The sequence below is a fragment of the Octopus sinensis genome, linkage group LG6 (genome assembly GCF_006345805.1).
Source record: "Octopus sinensis linkage group LG6, ASM634580v1, whole genome shotgun sequence".
Classification (NCBI taxonomy): domain Eukaryota; kingdom Metazoa; phylum Mollusca; class Cephalopoda; order Octopoda; family Octopodidae; genus Octopus; species Octopus sinensis.
Window position 1 is genome coordinate 57,218,614 of NC_043002.1, and position 15,728 is coordinate 57,234,341.

Sequence of the window (15,728 nt, forward strand, 5' to 3'; positions counted from 1 at the left end):
TAGAACCTAAATGTAATATAATACTTTCCAAATGCAACTGAACTTTACAAGAAGTGCAGATTCTCTCAACAGGGATCCTCGCAGAAGTCTTCATGTCAAGGAAATCTTTAGATTTCTTTCATTTATCCTCTTTTTTTTTTCAATTTTTTTTTATTGTTGTTCTTTCAATGCTTTTCTTATAATGATAAGCTACTTTACTTCAGAATTTTTCTGGCTGTGTAAGGCTGTTGAGCTGGCAGAATCTTTAGTGCGCCGGGCGAAATGTTTAGCAGCATTTCGTTTGCCGCTACGTTCTGAGTTCGAATTCATCCTTTCAGGGTCGATAAATTAAGTACCAGTTGCATACTGAGGTCAGTCTAATCGACTAGCCCCTTTCCTTCAAAATTTCGGCCCTTGTGCCTAGAGTAGAAAAGAAACTTTAGCACGCCGGGCGAAATGCTTAGTGGTATATCGTCCGTCTTTACGTTCTGAGTTCGAATTCCGCCGAGGTCGACTTTACCTTTCATCCTTTCGGGGTCGATAAATTAAGTACCAGTTGCATACTAATCGACTGGCCCTCCTCCTCCAAAATTTCGGGTCTTGTGCCTAGAGTAGAAAATAATTCTTCTGGTTATGTGATCACTGCTGACATTTATGTTTTATACATGCAGCAAAAACAATGGTTGCGTGGATACGAAGCTCGCTTTGCAACCATATGACTTCGGGTTCAGTCCCACTGCATAGCACCTTTGGTAAGTGTCTTCTGCTGCTTCCAACCTACCAATGCTTTATGAGTGAATCTGATTTCGGTCTGATATGCGGTGAGCGATGCTTCCCACCGAGGAGATGTAATAGACCGAAACATCACGTGATATGAGAATTTCGGCACCCAAGACAGACAAATTTCATCTGCTACGATTTATGTGTGTGTTTTTATACATCAAGTGCCTGTATGAGAGGATCTCTCAAGGCTAATAACGCCATATTCGGTGTTCTAAAAAGGCATCCATGTTAAGCTGGCTATAAACACACGCACACACACAGACACACACACACGTACATATATAAAGGACCAGCTGCCATTTACAAGTGAATTTGTCACGGTAAAATGTACTATGCTTTCACGAATTGTTTAAGGTGCTTGGGTAGTCATGAGCAGACATAGATATTCTCTCGACTCTCCCTACTCTTTGATCCATCGGCACAACCAGGATGTGACAGACAGAGAGAGGGAGAGAGAAGGAGAGAGAGAGAGAGAGAGCAGCACCTGATCCCTTTTCTCCAGAATTGCAGGCGGACTGACATCTCTCCTCATCCCCTTATGCTATAAAACTATAGCATATTATCAGGAGATTGTTTCTTCTGTTTGAGCTCTGAGTTCAAATCGAATCAAAGTTACAAAGTCAACATAACTTTTAGAATTTTCGAGATCGATAAATCAAGTATTAGTCAAATACTTGGGGTGATTTGTCTCTCCCATTCTCTCTCTTTCTCCCCCAGAAACTGCTCCGCTGCAAGGGCTTCACTGCAAGTTAATTTTCCCGATGTTCTAGTGATATTGAATCTGTGCCTTGAGATTGCAAAGCGGAAACTTAATCCATCATCCAACTTCCCTTTTATAATTTAGAAATTTAACTTCTTTCAATTAGGAGAAAAAAAAAAAAAATATTAGTACGAAAGTCCATAAAAAAATGAAAGTAATAAAAGTCTTTTTGAATTGGAACGATAAACTTTGCACAGACGTTAAAAATAATAAATTTTCACAGAAAATAACTGAATTTCATTAGACCTAATTAAAATAACGATAATGTGTCTATTCATTCTCAACATTTCCTAGCCAGCTTGAACGTGAATATCTTATTGTTATTTTCGTCACCAGAGAACATCTCCCTTTAGAAAACTTATATATGATATCAAGGAACATTGAGATTCAGCTTCAACTGAGAAGACGCACATTAAGGTCGAAACACTGTCGTGTCTCAAAGTTCCCTAACACTAGTGAATCGAGTGTGTTATAAACATACATCGTTTATAGGGAGGAGATTTCTATGATGACAAAAAGTAACAGCGATCAGATCATGTTCGAATCTTCCAGAACGTATTCAGAAAAAATAGATACGTTATTATTGTTTGGATTCTCGATGTTCTGTGTTGCACTTCATGAATGATTAAAATTAAAGTAACAGTTCGTTTAACTAGTGAGCGTTGCATAGAACGAAGCAAAGATATCTGCGTTTTGAAGACTTGAGAAGATTTAAGTTAGCTCTTTTAGAAAGAAAAAAAGAACATACGTGCCATGAGTGGTGTTTTGGCGTTTCGTTAAAGGCAGCTATGATAACTGTTGTGTTAGGGAGTGAAAATATATTTCTCAGGCTGCGTGAAGAAGTATCTACCAACACTAGCGAACAACTAATAGAAAATTTTATTAGTACGCATAAAGTTTTAGCTGTGTTGGGGTTTACGACAAGTTAACTGATATAGTAATCTGTGGTCGGCTCATCACAACTGGAAAATAATTGCGCTATATTCATGACTGCGAAAATTCCTGTCAACTATCTGCCTTAATCGGCAGGATGTGATGAAAATGTAAGACGACGTGCAGCTGCTTCAACATTCTGTATGGCAAGAGGTGATACGTGTGAATGGAGTCGGCCGGTCTCTATACTGTGTGGGCCATCTGGTTAGAGTGGAGGCACATCTTGCTCAGATGCTTTCTAACACTCTGCTAAGAGTTAAGGCGCCAAAAGCGGTTTTATACAGGGTACAAAGCGAATATTTTAGAAAATTGAATCATGCATTAGCTTGACGCTGATTGGCTGCTTAATAGATCGATCACGTTAAACTACTGTAGTTAGGTTGTGATTTCTGACCGGGTATCCAGAGACTCAGTTTCGAATCCTCGCAACAGCACCTTCTTAAAAAAATGTGCGAAACTTCAGACCGAACAAGAAACCAAGGATTATGAAAAATATTCAAGTTTAGGCCATCACAAAGCTGTTTACAACAACAATCATGAAGTTACCAAGGCAACACAGTATTTAAAGAAAGTCTTTACTTAAAGAATGTCCGAGACTTTGCTTGGATATTCAAACTGATTAAGAACAGCACTGAGTGATATCCAATCGATACAGCTGGAAGCTGAGGAGAAATCTTATTGGAAAATTATTGCTGTCTTTCATCTCATTTCAGCTTATGGGATGAACATTTGATGTCAGGTATCAAATGGTATTAGGACGAAGAATGGCCGTAACAGTTATTGGAATTAATCTTTAAGTACTAATTTTAAGGAAAAAGACGGGAGTGGTTGAACGTAATAAGGCGGTATCTGATTCTGTTTGGAATGAAACTCCAGTGTTACTCTTTGACACTGCAGATTTGTCTTTGAATTCAGAAATCCGGTGTCTTGTTTCTTTCTTTGGATTGAATGCTCGATGTATGTAAGGTAGAGGTTGGAAACGCGCGCACGCACACATGTATTTAGGAAAGGAAAGCCTTCATTTTTCCTGTCGATGGCTTATATGCTCCTTTATTAGACTATTTTCCTTAGTCATTGCACGGTGATCGCCATAAGCTTTAAGCTTATATAAAAATACCATTATTAATATTTACAGCATTGTAAAAACGGCGCTGTATAAAAAACCATTCGCACCGAAAGCATATATATAATCAAATGAAGCAGTTAGCAGGGTTTCATCAAAAAGGAAAACAATAATTGTCCTCAAACATATCTGAGGGCGTTAGAACACCTACACTGCTAGGAATAGGAGCTGAAGGGCTCTGTTGCTGCTGTCAACACACATAAATTGTATCCATACATGCTGGCAGTGACCGTAAATGGCGAAGAAGTGGCGATCTTGAAATCTCTTTAACATACGGTTTCAGCTTTAGACCGAAAGCCTCAGATTCCGAACAAACATCGCCACGAGTATATACATCTACTCCATAAAAATTTAAGCATGATTTAGCGAATCGCAAATGTATATACAAATAATTAAATGGGGGAGCTAGTTAGCAGGGTTTCACCAAAAAGGAAAATAATTGTCATCATTACAAAAAATACTTGCTACTGTCGCAATATTTGAAGAAAGGTTTTCTTAAAAATTACCTATTTAGGTGCAGGAGTGGCTGTGTGGTAAGTAGCTTGCTTACCAACCGCATGGTTTCAGGTTCAGTTCCACTACGTGGTACCTAGAGCATGTATCTTCTACTGTAGCCTCGGGTTGACCAAAGCCATGTGAGTAGATTCGGTAGACGGAAACTAAAAGATGCCCTTCATATATATATATAGGTGTGTATATATGTGTGTATGTGTTTGTGTGTTTGTTTATGTCTCCCCACCATCGCTTGACAACCGATGTTGGTGTGTTTTCGTCCCCGTAACTTTTGCGGGTCGGCAAAAGAGACCGATAGAATAAGTACTAGGCTTACAAAGAATAAGTACTAGGGTCGATTTGTTCGACTAAAGGCGGTACTCCAGCATGGCCGCAGTCAAATGACTGACACATGTAAAAGAATAAAAGAATATTTCTAAGTTATAAAACCGGAATGCTACAAATCTTTTGGAAGAAGGTTTTCGTTTCGTGAGTGTAAGCGCATTCGTTGTCCGATTTTTTAGACACACATGTGGGATGGTCCGTTGGGAAGAAATTGTCTCTGGTAATGATGGCCAATATTTCTGGTTTGGTTTCGGAGTTAGAATCTTATAATTTATTCTGCTTTTGTCTTTCGTTGTTGGTTATTTTGATTCTTTATTTTGGAAATGGAAAATAGTTTAAATTTTCCACTTGCACAACTGTTTAGATCTTCGCTACATGAAATATTTCTGAGAGAGGAGTGCTGTGTGTGTGTGTGTATGTGTACATGCATGAGTTAGCGTGTGTGTGTGTGTGTGTTTGTGCCTTCGCGCGTGCATGTGTATGTGCATGCATTTGTTTGCGTGTGCGTGTGTGTGTTTGTGTGTGTAGATGTGTGTGTGTGCATGTGTGTGCGTATGTGCGTGTTTGTGTGCGCGCGCAGGCACGTGCATATGTTTCCGTGTATGTGTGCGCATGTGTCTTTGTGTTTGTGTGTATCCCCAGACCGCATGACAACAGTTGTTGGTTTGTTTATGTCCTCGAAACTTTGCTGTTTGCTCCCCCTCCGCCCCGCCAATATGTACAAGACATAAAAATAAGTACTGGGATCGTTATTTTTGACAATCCTAAAAAAGGCGGGCGCCAGGATGGCCGTTGTCCAATGACTAAAACGAGAAATAGTTACAATAAAGAAATAAAATATCTGAAGATCAAAAACAGTCCTCAAAACCACTCACACATGCACCCATATACACGCACACATACACAGACACAGACGCACACACGCACAAATACACACACATATACACACTCACACACTCACAGACACACACATACACACACAGAGACACACACACATACACACACACTCACATACGCACACATACGCACACATACACACACAGACATATATTCACATACACACGCGCACACACAGACACACATACATACACACCCACAGACACACACTCACACACACATATTCACACATACACACATATACACACACTCACAAACACACTCATAGACATACACACATACGCACACACATGCACACATACACACACACGCACACATACAAACACACGCATACATACACACACACGCATACATACACACACACGCATACATACACATACATACACACACACATACAAAAATCATAAAAGAGTTCACTTTATTCTGCCAATTCTTTCTCGAATAACCTGGACAATGATATTTTGAAACGGTAAGTTTTTTTTTTATCCCTTTTTGAAAATAACGGAATTCAGTTGGAACGGGAATTTCAATGGTTACACCGCCGGTGTACCAGGAATACTTGGAGCTCGTTAAGAATTTTCCAGGAAAAAAGAAATTAATTCTGATGTGAAAGTTTTCCTAAAGTGGTGATCTGGCAGAATCGTTAGCACTCCGGATAAAATGCTTAGCGGCATATTCGGCCGTCTTTAAGTTCAGTGTTCAAGTTCCACCGCAGTCGACTTTGCCTTTCACCCCTTCCGGTTCGATAAATTAAGTACCATTTGCGTACTGGGGTCGATCTAATCGACTGGCCCCCTCTCCCAAAATTTCGGGCCTTGTGCCTAGAGTAGAAAACAATTATTACTTGTCAAATACTAGGCTTCGTGTAATCGATTTACCCGTCTTCCCTTAAATTCTAGGCCGCGTCTAATTTAGTCTAATTTAGGCACAAGGAGGCTAATGAAGTCTAATTTAGGCTCAATGCACAATTTTGAGGGAAGGACTTTGACTGGTACTGTATTTGACTGATATTGTATTTGACTGGTATTGTATTTGACTGGTACTGTATTTGATTGGTATTGTATTTGACTGGTACTGTATTTGATTGGTATTGTATTTGACTGGTATTATATTTGACTGGTACTGTATTTGACTGGTATTGTATTTGACTGGTACTGTATTTGACTGGTATTGTATTTGACTGGCATTGTATTTGACTGGTACTGTATGTGACTGGTACTGTATTTGACTGGTATTGTATTTGACTGGTATTGTACTTGACTGGTACTGTATGTGACTGGTATTGTATTTGACTGGTATTGTATTTGACAGGTACTGTATGTGACTGGTACTGTATTTGACTGGTATTGTATTTGACTTGTATTGTATTTGACTGGTACTGTATGTGACTGGTACTGTATTTGACTGGTATTGTATTTGACTGGTATTGTATTTGACTGGTACTGTATTTGACTAGTACTGTATTTGACTGGTATTGTATTTGACTGGTACTGTATTTGACTAGTACTGTATTTGACTGGTATTGTATTTGACAGGTACTGTATTTGGCTGGTATTGTATTTGACTGGTACTGTATTTAACTGGTACTGTATTGGACTGGCATTGTATTTGACAGGTACTGTATTTGGCTAGTACTGTATTTGTCTGGTACTGTATTTGACTGGTATTGTATTTTTATCGATCTCGGAGGGATAAAAGTCACATGTGACCTCTGCAGGATTTGCTCTCAGAGTATAAAGAGCCGAAAGGAATACCATAAAAAAGCACTTTTTCTGATGCTCTAACAATTCTGAAACTCAATACCTTTTTGGCTTTAATAATGAATAAATAACTTCGTTGAAATTATAAAATCAACATTTGTCAATAACGATTCTTTTGTAATTTTTCTTGTAATCGATTTTGAATATGAATATTTTCTATATTTTTTGGAGTTTAAAAGGTTATTTCGCGGAAACATATTCTGCAGTGAATTATGCCACTACGAAACAAAGAAAACATTCTTTTTTTGTATGTATTGGGATAATGAAAGAAAAAAAGAAAGAAACCCAAAACACATTTATGATATTCAAGATTTTCCGATTCCAAGAGGATGTTGCAATTATCCATTTGATATTTTTTCTGAATTGAATCACTTAAATATTTTAATATAAAACAACGAAAATGCAATTATTGGTTTAATGGAAGTAATGAAAAAAAAAACGCTTTTAATATATATATATATATATATATATATATATATATATATATATAATATATATATATATATATATATAATATATATATATATATATATATATATATATATAAAGTTCCCCAAAACTGAAATTCTGGCAAGAGAAATAAAATTAAAAAAGAAAAACGGAGACGGAATATGTGTATCTTGTCCAACCACTGAAATCTGCTGAAAGAATATCTGAATAACTTTCAAGATGTAGAATATTCTCTTGAACCACTTTACTAAACTGATAGCCATCCAAACCGCTGCATTTCAGCTGAAGACGATGAGAAATATAATTAGATGCGAATTCCATTCAGTATCAACATTGAACAATTGACAGCAAGATTTTGTGTAGGTTAATAACTTTCAGAAACAATCTTATGGAAAATCAAGATGATGTGGCAGTTATATTTTCAATAAAAATGTCAAAACTATCAGAGTATTCTTCGCTGAATTACAGGAAAGTGGGGAGGAAAAACCAGACGCTTGGGGCGAAGTAATGAAAAGTTTCTTTTCCCGCTTGTAACAGCCTGTCTCTGTGAATCGAGGTGGTCAACCCTAACAAATACCAAAAGTAGATGAAGAAACTGGTTGTAAAAGGAAAATGATTTAAGATGTAAGCTTAGCAAAGAAATAACGTAAGTTGCAGCCTTAATCCAAAATGAAGCTTTTGTTTGAAATGTGTCAAAGCAGAGTATATGTAGTTTTATGTGAGGTAGGTGAGCATTACCGTGAAAAAGGGGGTATTTCGGCCGCTTAGGGGGATTGCATAGAAATTGTAGAGAATAGGACTTTTTAAGGAATTTTATCCAATGGTTTAACGTCTCCTCAAATTCACTGCCTATAGACACATACTCACACAGCCACAGACACACAGACACAGACACACACATGCGCGCGGACGTGTAAAGTCATATTTAACACGTTTGAGCGTAAACGGACGGGATATGACCTTTTCGTGCAGGAAAAGACCCGGGAGAAAATTTTCCATCTGGCAGCCTTGTGTAAAAATACATTCTATTTTGGTCTGTGAGTGACGTCACTGGACGAAGAAGAACGACGCAGAACGACGCATGTTTTTCTGTGTCGTTTTGCTTCGTCAGCTACGAAAACCAACTCAGTCGCTCACAGTCCCGTGAGAAAAGAATATTACTTGTGAAAACAGCAAAAAGAATGTCTTATGATGTGCATACCGCTTGGTCAAGCTAGAATTAAAGGAATAATGTCGCATTGAGTAGCGTTGACTAAAATATATCCGTGTAAGGTCATGTTTAGCCCTTTAGTACTCAAACTGGCCATATCAAGCCCAAATAATCTACCCGTTTTATGCTCAAGTTGATCAGATCAGGCCCCTTAGACTTACCCCACAAAATCATTCCAATAACAATCTACAAAATAATGTATGGTAAATTCAAAACAATGTGAATAAATAAGCATTACATTTGACAGAGGAATCTGAATATTAAAGAGTTAATACGTTCGAGTGTAATTGAATACGATAAGAACTTTCGCTGGTGAAATGGTCTCAAGAAAATTCTCCACCTAGATTTGTGTCTTTCAATCCAATGACATCATCCACAGCTCAAAATAAGATGTGTCTTTACACAAGTCTAGGTTCGGGCAACAGTAAAAGAGTGTTGCATTTTCTCCGTCTGTGTGTCGGGAGAGGATGAGGAAAAAGAAAGTGAAAATGGAGAAAGAAGAGGAGAAGAAAGGGGAGAAAGAGGAGAGCAAGAAGAAATGAAAGGCAGCAGGAACTGAAAGGTGCAATAAACGTCTGAAGCAATCAGCTATGGTACCCTATATACAATAGATGCATTCTAGTTAATTGTAACCCCAACGCTAACCCTAACCCTTCCTCATTAACCAAGTAAAACTTTTATTTATTTTTCCTGATTTTTCTATACTAGACCAGAACATATAACAACATCTCGTTTATTCACTGGGTCACATTGACCTGATTGCGATCATTAGATGTATTTGGCCTTCAGTCATCATCCCCCTCTTAACCTCAAAATAAAACTCTGTTTGATGTCAGTCTAAAGATATTTTATCGCCCCAACCATTGCCAACTTAATCCATAGAACAATTTGGAAAAAATCATTCTTAATTTAATTCCTTGATATCCATAAAATGATCAACATTCGCCATATTTTCTCCCCTCTCTTATTTCTTCTTCTCTCTCCCTCTTCTCTCCTTCTCCCCTCTCTTTCCTCCCTCCCTCTCTCTCCCTTTTCTCTCCTTCCTTGCCTCTCATTCTTTCTCTCTCTCTCTCCCCGTCTGTCTTCATTCCACCCCTCATCCCATTACTCCAGCTCTCTATCCACTCCCTCTTTCTTCTTCTTCTTCACCTTACTCTTCATTTAGATTAGGCGGAAGGAGAAATCGATAAACATCTAATCAGCTACAATTTGAAAGAGGAATCTAAACGTTTCATCACGTGATAGTTGAACCTCTAACCCTAACCCTAACCCTAACTCCACCACCACCACAAGTATAATCACTTTCTTTACACGTCCCTCTTTTTGTATTTAATACACCCCGCCGCTGCGTGTGTTGCATAATGTTGCACGCTTACGAAGCCAGTCTTCCATTATTGCGCAGTAGAAATCCTTCCAGTGTCTAGCATCATTATTTAGTTCGTAGAATAAGGCAGACAACCTGCAGGCGCGTGAGTGCGTCAAGCAAAACGTTTCGCGGATTTTCCATCGGTTCTTTATATTTTGTGTTCAACTTTGCCGTTCGTCCTCCCGATAGCAATAAAATAAGTACCAGTCAATTACTGAGATCGAGGTAATTACCTCAGCTCCTCCCCTCAAATTTCCAGAATATGGACCCATCATTTAGTTAGATTAGTGGTTCCCAAATTGGGGCCGCAGACCCCTGGTGGTTCACAAAGTTGGCACTGGTGTCCGTGAACTAAATTCAAAGTTTCTTATATATATATATATATATATATATATATATATATAATATATATATATATATCCCTAGCCATATCGCGTTTCACTTATCGCGGTTTATTATTTAATCTTACGCCGATTCCTCCGTAGTGTTGTTTTGCATTTATAATAAAATAAATATATACAAATTACATAAAAAATACAAAACCGACAGAATAAGTACCAGACTTTTAAAAAAGAGAAACAGCTTAATTACTAGGGTCGATTTGTTTGATAAAGAGCTCTCAAGGCCGTACCCCAGCATGGTCGCATTCCAATGAGAGAAACAAGCAAAAGCTAAAAGAAATGATACAGACATATTTTGGAATCAACTGAAATTGGTTGGAAAAGATGGAAGATGGTGAGGCAGCAAGTGAATCGGAAAATCGATAGGTTACGACCACCTCTTTCCAGTCATGCCCACCTTCTATGAATAATATTTCACCACTGAGTCATTACTCTGGTGATCCACAGAGGTTTAAAGATATACATGGTTGGCTTTATATATATTTAGGTTATTTTAATGCGCAGTTGTCGCTTGACCTTGACCGAACATAAAACCATGTCAACAATGTAAGAGAGAAACAGATTCAAGTTGGAAAGCTATAAATATTGCTTTCGCCTACGAGTTCAGGGAGTGAAACTGCGATTTACTCTTGACCACCAACACACACACACACACACGCACACACATGCACGCACGCACACACGCACGCACGCACGCACGCACGCACGCACGCACGCACGCACGCACGCACGCACGCACGCACGCACGCACGTACACTCATACCTACTGGTACTCTTTACTCTTTTATTATTTTACGTGTTTCAGTCATTTGACTGTGGCCATGCTGGAGCACCACCTTTTAGTCGAGCAAATCGACCCCAGGACTTATTCTTTTGTAAGCCTAGTACTTATTCTATTGGTCTCTTTTTGCCAAACCGCTAAGTTATGGGGACGTAAACACACCAACATCGGTTGTCAACCGATGTTGGGGGTACAAACACAGACACACAAACATATACACACACATACATATAAATATACATATATACGACGGGATTCTTTCAGTTTCCGTCTACCAAATCCACTCACAAGGCTTTGGTTGGCCTGAGGCTATTGTAGAAGACATTTTGCTCAAGGAGCCACGCAGTGGGACTGAACCCGGAACCATGTGGTTGGTAAGCAAGCTACTTACTACACAGCCACTCCTACACCTATGTATGTATTTTATTCTTAGTCTTATTTCAGTTCTCCTTAAGCGAGTTCAATCCGGTCGCTAACAAAGCGACAAGGCATTTTGAGTTAAGAGAGTTCGCAGTGTGGTTGAGTTTGTGCGCACACCTAAGGACGTGCATTTATTTTTCTAAAGAATCTAAGATAGAGAATCTTTGGAGTGTCTTACAAATCACCAGTGTGCCCTAATAGACTGGACTTGGAGAACCCGCGCGGTTTCTTTTGCTTTTCCTTAAAAAAAAAACCTAGCATTTCTAGGATTTTGTGTAAATACATGCGTTTCTCTCTGTCTTCTGTATGTATGTCTGCTGCAGGTTTGTCAGGTCACTTGTAAAATCCCTCATAAAAGCTACTTGTAACACGGGGTCAGTACAACTTGATGCATGGTCGTGTGACTAAACTGGCGCCCCCGCAAGACCAGCTAGGAAGTTGCTAGAAATCCAGCAGGATATCTCAAGACAACAGTCTAAGTTCAACGGCAATCTAGCAATGGCACGGGTTCTCCGAACTTCCAGGCTGGTGTCCGGCGTGCTGAGGCATCCCTCAGCTTTTGTTAAGCATGTCTCTAGAAGGTCACTCTGATATTAAGCCATGTCAACATATATATATATATATATATATATATATATATATATAATTATATATATATATATATATATATATTATATATATATATATAATATATATATATATATACATATATATGTACATACGTGTATATATATGTAAATATATGTGTATATATTTGTGTAAACGTGTGTGTGTGTGTGAGTGTTTGTGTAAGTATGATTCTTTTTTTATTACAAAAAATTTAGGGAGAGAGGCCTAATGTATTACGCATACCCCGTACTGAAGTGGTACTTATTTTATCGACCCCGAAAGGATGAAAGGCAAAGTCGACTTTGGCGGAATTTGAACTCAGAATCATTTTGTCAGGTATGCTAACGTTTCCGACAGCTCCCCGCCTTATTTGCATAGCTGTGTCCATCAATCAATCAAGCTATAGAATGTTCCTCAGGCACTCAACTATGAATCCACTGCATCCAAGTTAATGAAATTCATGACATAACCGTTTTTTTCTCTTTGTCATCTCATTTTCTTATTTAGACACACACACACACACACACACACACACACACACACACACACACACACACATACACACACTCACTATCTCACACACATACTCACTCTCTCACACACACACTCACTCATACACATGCACACATCATGCACATATATCCATATACATCATATATTTGTATGTTAGGCATAATTGTGAGCTATTTATATTTTTAGGGTTCTTTTCCAAGCGTGATATAATATCTGAATTTTTCTTGTATATGTATAAAAGCTTTTCTGAAAATATTTCTTCTGCACGCTTTTATGAAAAAACACTAATGAAAACAAACGTGATAAGTATTTTATTCAGATAATATATATATATCTTTATATATAAAAGTAAGGTTGTGTGGCTGTCTCCTACGATTTAGATTCCTAACTACTCCCACATTTTGCGGTGCAGTTTAACCCAAACCGGGTATCTTATAGTCGTGATTCATATCGAGCCCTTCTGGGTATTAGCACGCGTCTACGATGAGTCTACGATTAAAAAAAATTTACCATAATTTTTTTCCATTTTAATGGATTTTTTCGCTATTATATAAGGGAAGTAACTCTCTAAAAATGTATACGATGAGTCAACGATTTAAAAAAAAATTACCATAATTTTTTTTCCATTTTTAATGCATTTTTTTGCTATTTTTGGCTATAACTCTCTAAAAATGCTTATAAAGTTATTTATATATATACTAGCGATACTGCTAGTATATATATATATATATATTATATATATATATATCTATATATATATATATATATATATATGTGTGTGTGTGTGTGTGTGTGTGTATATATATAATTGTTGATATTCACTGAGCAGAAACGAAGTAAATTGTTATACGACAGCCAGATACGAAAACGCTGCCAACCATGATGATACAAATTAGCTTCCAATTATTTACTTTCTCAATGTAACCCTTCAGTAATTAATGTATATGACCTCTGCGGAGTGTATACTGTGTCAAGTACATCTAGATAGGAATTCTTGGTCACTGTTATATATTGGATTAACCGGAGAAAATTTTAAGACTCAATTTTACCAGCATAGACGTTGTTTGTTAGTCTGGACAAGAAATTCATGGTAACTTTATCGAAATATATTTGGGTTTCGCGAGAAGCAAGTTCACTTACATTTAAAAATCATTTGGCCTATAATCGACATCGTACGTTTGTACTGATATGGGAGCTTCCGTTCCAAATTGTCAATCGGTAGACATGCTTTTAAATACCTGTTCTGCAATTATAAGATTCCAAATGGATGATTATAATCAAGTTTAGTAATTGATGGATTTCGTCACTGTCTTTGCTACATAATTGTTTTCTATTTTTTACAATAAAAGTTCCTTTCTGTAAAACAATTCTACTTTTGAATTTTCAAGTTAATTTCCGTGCAATCAGGAGTGGTTGTGTGGTAAGTAGCTTACTTACCAACCACATGGTTCCGGGTTCAGTTCAACTGCGTGGCACCTTGGGCTAAATGTCTTCTGCTATAGCCTCGGGCCAACCAAAGCCTTGTGAGTGGATTTGGTAGAAGGAAGCTGAAAGAAGCCCGTCGTATATATGTATATATATATATATATATGTATGTTTGTGTTTATGTTTGTGTGTCTGTGCTTGTCCCACCAACATCGCTTGACAACCGATGCTGGTGTGTTTACGCCCCCGTAGCTTAGCGGTTGGGCAAAAGTGACCGATAGAATAAGTACTAGGCTTACAAAGAATACGTACTAGGGTCGCTTTGTTCAACTAAAGGCGGTGCTCCAGCATGGCCGCAATCAAATGACTGAAACAAGTAAAAAGATTCCGCTTTCGTAAGTACTTAGTGAAGGTGCGTGGTTTAGTGGTTAGGGTATACGTGTCACGATGGTAAGGTCGTGATTTCAATTCCTGTCATTGAGCGTGATGTTTTATTTCGCGTTGCTCTCGTCCCCTCAGCTACCATTTATTTTAAAAGGGCCAGGCTTGTCACATTCTGTGTCATGCTGAATCTTCCTCGAGAACTACGTTAAGAGTATATGTATTTGTGGAGTACTAAACCGCTTGCAAGTTAAATTACTATTGGTAAGCTTTTGCTGGTTAATTTTACTAACATTGTTGGGATCGCGGTTGTGACATTTCTTTTCAATTACGCCCACTTTTGTTGGAGGTCGTGTAATCAGTGATACATTATTTGTGTGAAAACAAAGATTTCGTATATTTTTCGAACCATAAAAAATCTCGATACACGAAAAAATAATAAAAAATCGATTGCGAACAGTATTTGTTCAACTCAGTTTGAACTCCGAATATAGTCTTGGGCGGAGTTAAAATAAAATTATTGAGACAAAGCAATGGAATTTCGTCTTGTTGCTTTGACGACAGCAACACCTGCAGTGGAGGGGCAAAGAACGCGATTTCGATTCCCAGACCAGGCATTGTGAGTGTTTATTGAGCAAAAACACCTAAGCTCCACGGCTCCGGTGGGGAGGGGTGGTGAACCCCGCTGTACTCTTTCATCACAACTTTTTCTCACTCGTTCTTCCTACTTCTACCACAAAGCAGAGGAACCATAGTGTAACCCACTATGGTGTGGTAAACTTTCAGACCCTAGTCTAGATTGCGAATCCTCTGTACCCCAAGATGGTTCAGCTCTCCACCTGTTAAAAGCCACCTTTTATGGAATGAGGATAACAACGTAGCTTTCGCATCCGTGCAACCGCCAGTCTATTGCGTGTGGTGGGTGGATCTTCAAGTTGCCACACGCATTCTTAGTAGCTTAGAGTAGGCTCGAATTAGAGATTATTCTTAATGGCTAATGGCTTGAGTCCGGATTAGAAGAAGAAGAAGAAGAAGAAGAAGAAGAAGAAGAAGAAGAAGAAGAAGAAGAAGAAGAAGAAGAAGAAGAAGAAGACAGCAAC